Source organism: Carlito syrichta, unplaced genomic scaffold (genome assembly GCF_000164805.1).
Source record: "Carlito syrichta isolate Samal-C Ts95f unplaced genomic scaffold, Tarsius_syrichta-2.0.1 Scaffold309206, whole genome shotgun sequence".
Taxonomy (NCBI): Eukaryota; Metazoa; Chordata; class Mammalia; order Primates; family Tarsiidae; genus Carlito; species Carlito syrichta.
The window spans coordinates 22,779-26,946 of NW_007253302.1; the positions used below are offsets into that span (position 1 = coordinate 22,779).

General features: G+C 39.9%; 1 pseudogene across 1 annotated transcript; it reads right to left on the minus strand.

Annotated features, from left to right (window-relative positions):
• Positions 1-2,062: 2,062 nt before the first annotated feature.
• LOC103269394 lies at positions 2,063-3,885 on the minus strand (annotated as a pseudogene). The gene is made up of 2 exons (XR_504878.2): positions 2,857-3,885; positions 2,063-2,551 (listed from the first exon to the last, which is right to left on the minus strand). The product of XR_504878.2 is annotated as a eukaryotic translation initiation factor 3 subunit E-like (transcript).
• Positions 3,886-4,168: the final 283 nt, after the last annotated feature.

Below are 4,168 nucleotides of genomic sequence, written 5' to 3' on the forward strand. Positions count from 1 at the left end.
CCATGTCTGGCTAACTTTTTATTTTTATCTTATTGACTTATTTATTGAGTTATGCTCTCTCTCTCTCGGTCACCCAGGCTGGAGTACAGTGACACAATCACTGCTCACCATAGCCTTGACCTTCCAGGCTCAAGTGATCCCCCTTCTTCAGCCTCCTGAGTTGCTAAGACTACAGACATGTGCCAACATGTCCAACTTTTTTTTTTTTTTTTAAATAAAAATCAGGTCTTGCTATGTTGCCCAGGCTGGTCTCTAACTCCTGGGCTCAATCAATCCTCCCACCTAGACCTCCCAAATCTGTGATTGTGCCACTGCACTCCAGCCTGGGTGACAGTGTGAGACCCCAACTCAAAAAAAAAAAGAAAAGAAAGAAAGAAAGAAAGAAAAGAGAGAGAAAATAATCATATGAATCTAAATTGAGGAATATTCTGAAATACAACTGGTCTGAACTCCTCAAAAATGCCACGATGAAAGATCAGTAAAAGGCTAGGAACTGTTCTAAATTAAAAGAGTTTAAAGAAACATATCAATTTTAATTGGATTGGATTTATCTCCTCTCTCTCTCTCTCCATCTCTCTCTCTCCCTCTCCCCTTCCCTCTCAAACACACAGCACACACACACACATACACACACACAGCTATAAAGAATATTATCAAGGACAATTGGGGAAATTTAAATGTGAACTGTACATTTGCTGTGATTATGTAGGAGAATGTTCTCATTCTTGTTTTTTGTTGTTGTTTTTGTTGTTTTTGAGTTGGAGTCTCACTGTCACCCAGGCTGGAGTGCAGTGGCATGTTCACGGCCACCGCAGCCTCGCCCTGCTGGACTCCAGCGATCCTTCCGCCTCAGTCTTCCAAGTAGCTGGTACTACAGGCGCGTGCTACCACGCCCGGCTAATTTTTGATTTATTGTAGAGATGAGGTCTCGCCGAGTTGTCCAGGAGGGTCTCGAACCCGTGGGCTCAGGCAATCCACTCACCTCAGCTTCCCAAAGCGTGGGATTACAGGCTGAGCCACTGAGCCTGGCCACCTCAGCCTTTCAAGCAGCTGGAACTACAGGCTTTTGCCACTACACCTGGCTAAGTTTTTGATTTGTTGTAGAGATGAGGTCTCACTAAGTTGCCCAGGCTGGTCTCAAACCCATGGGCTCAGATCTCTCACCTCAGCCTCCCAAAGTTCTGGGATTATAGATGTGAGCCACCATGCCCAGCCTGGACTTGACTCTTAACCCATGGAGCCATCAAACATTTTTAAATAGAGAAAGATATTTTGAAAAGAAAATAATAGAACAGTACTAACTTTTTTTCTGAACCCAAGGTCAAAAATTGAAAGTTTTAATTTTAAAAGACAAACATTATTTTGCTATCACTTTTCCTAAGTTTATATTAGTAGAGCCATAAGTGACAGTATGCTTTAACAAAAAGTTACAAAATAAGCTCCAGGAAAATAATAATCTTGAGGGATCTAAATTTGCCAGCTAGTTCAAGTCTCCTCAGATAAGTATATCAATATTTAAATATTTTATGCCTTTCTTTGAATCTGCTAAAAATGTCTTCTTGAATGTTAAAGCTTATTATTTTTCTAACTCCTGAATTTTTAGAATTATGTGTTGTTTTCAGGGTTTCAAAGTTCAAGGGGATAATAATTATTAAGTTTTAGAGCTATTTTTTGGCTCGTCTATTCAAAAACACAAAAAAGTTTTTGTTCTAGTCTTGGCAGCACTATTTTTTTTATTAAGATTTTACCAATATGCCTCCTTTTCTGCTGGTGTTATTCTTACATGCACATAAAAACTAGACCAACAAAAATAAAATGAAAGTGGTATTTTATTTTGCTAAGTCAAGCAAACAGGATATTTTGAAACATAATATAACAAAAATCTTCTTATAAATAAAATCAAATAGTAGTATTTGCAGCTGAATTGAAAGTAAGTTTTACTCTTTCCTGGATGATAAGAAGTTTGTCCTTGGTATTATGTGACTCCCCAGGAAGATGTCACAACAAGCCTCCTATCACAGAGGGATGAGGCTGATGCTGGTACTGGAAGCCAGATACTTTCTTCTTTTTTTTTTTAATGAACCACAGCCAATTTTATTCAAACTCTCCAAAATTTATACTCAATATGCTGTTTCTAAAATTTGTTAACCTTTATACAATAGTTTTATTATTTCATTTTCTTCTATAGTTTCTTCATCTTTTCTTTACATTCTTCAGTAGAAGCCAGAATCTTGAGTTGCCCAGTTAGGAGCCTCTGACCTGCTATTCTGATTAAGCTTCTTCTCAATATTCATGGCCAACATCTGGCTTCTAAAAGAAAGGCTTTTGGTCTTTTCAATCACTTGCTGATAGGGTGAGACTGCATTGTTACCCATAACCACATGACGTAATTTAGAATCAATCTTGGCATCCAATCTTGCATTTCTAATCAAATTCACAATCCACCTTTCAGCTTCTTCTGGAGTCATGTTCAGTTTATCTGCCAACATGTTAATGCTGATGCACTGATGGATGCGACAAAAAGTTTCAAATATGAAGAGACGGGCACTTTCTTTTCTTTTTTTTTTTTTTTGAGTTGGAGTCTCACTCTGTCTCCCAGACTAGAGTGCAGTGGCCACTCCGGCCACCGCAGCCTCAACCCGCTGGACTCCGGAGATCCTGCCACCTCAGCCTTCCAAGTAGCTGGAACTTCAGGCGCGTGCAACCACGCCCGGCTGATTTTTTTATTTATTGTAGAGACGAGGTCTCACCAAGTTGCCCAGGCAGGTCTCGAACCCGCAGGGTTCAGGCAGTCCACTCACCTCAGCCTCCCAAAGGCATGGGATTACAGGCTGGGCCAACGAGCCCGGCTGAGACGGGCATTTTCAATGAAATCCTCAAGACAAGCCACCAAGAAGTCATTCACAAGTACTGATTCACATTCCCTCAGTTTTTTCTGAGCTCCATCAAAGTCAAAGTTAACATACAAGTACTCAACAAATTCTGTAATTGGGTCTTGATATATGTGTAAGGTTCCTGCTAAATAACTTTGACTAGATCTTTTAGCACCTGCCAGTGTTTCCGAACATCCTTGTTTGTTATGACTGCTGTAGTCAAATAGCGCAGAATATGTGGACACATTGTCTGAATTGCATTAAGATACTGTGGTTGGTAAAGAAAAAGATCAATGATATTATCGCGACCTTTGGGGTGGTTGAAGAAAACAAACAGAGACCAGTGAATGAGCCATGTTCACTGCTGAAGATACTGAAGTGGAAAACTCACAGAATTATTAGCAATGGTTTCCTTTAACCATGTAAGGTCTTCCATGGCTGCAGCCCAATTCTGCATTAAGATTTCAGAGGCCAGTTTTCCCCAGAGTGAACTTAAAGCATTTCTATCTGCTGCTGGAACCAACACTCTAAAAAAATAAAGATATTTTGCTGCTCCTGAGTAATTCCCACATTCATATTGAAATTTTGCATACCTATCGAGGGTATCTAAATACTCTTGCCTAAAACCATGCTTGTCCGCCAGGTAGTCAAATAGCATCCGACCATCCCTGGTTGACTGCATTTGCCTTGTAGTTTCTGGATCTTCAAACATCTTCACAATTGGTTCTGTTTCTGCTTGAAGCTGCTTCATTTGTGCAACAAGTGTGGTTCTTTTTTCTCTCAAAGCATGAGGAATATCATCAGAATAAAGGTTTTTGTATACATCCATAGCAAAGTCTACCATGTTGGTATCACTAAGAAGATCCAATTTCCCTTGTGATAACTCTTTTTCATTATATATCCCCTTCACAGAGGGAAATTCAAGGAGCGGAACGACCAGATGCCGATCCAAAAAGTGGGCGATGCGAGTAGTCAAGTCGTACTCCGCCATCTTGCCAAAGCAAAGGGGGGTCTGTGCCCACTAAAACTTTATTGATAGCACCGACAAATGAATGAACAGGAAAGCCAGATACTTTCTAACAGGAAAGGTCAAGCATCATCAGCTCCCTGTAAGTCCTTCAGCCAAAAACACTATCCTGTCAAAGGTCTTGCAAGCTACAGAAAGGACTTTGATTTTTAGCTCTTATTGCTGAATGAATATTCCATTGTATAAATATGCCACATTTTGTTTATCCACTCCTCAGTTGATGAGTATTCGAACTAAGACTAAGCTTTAATGTAAACTGTTGATAAAT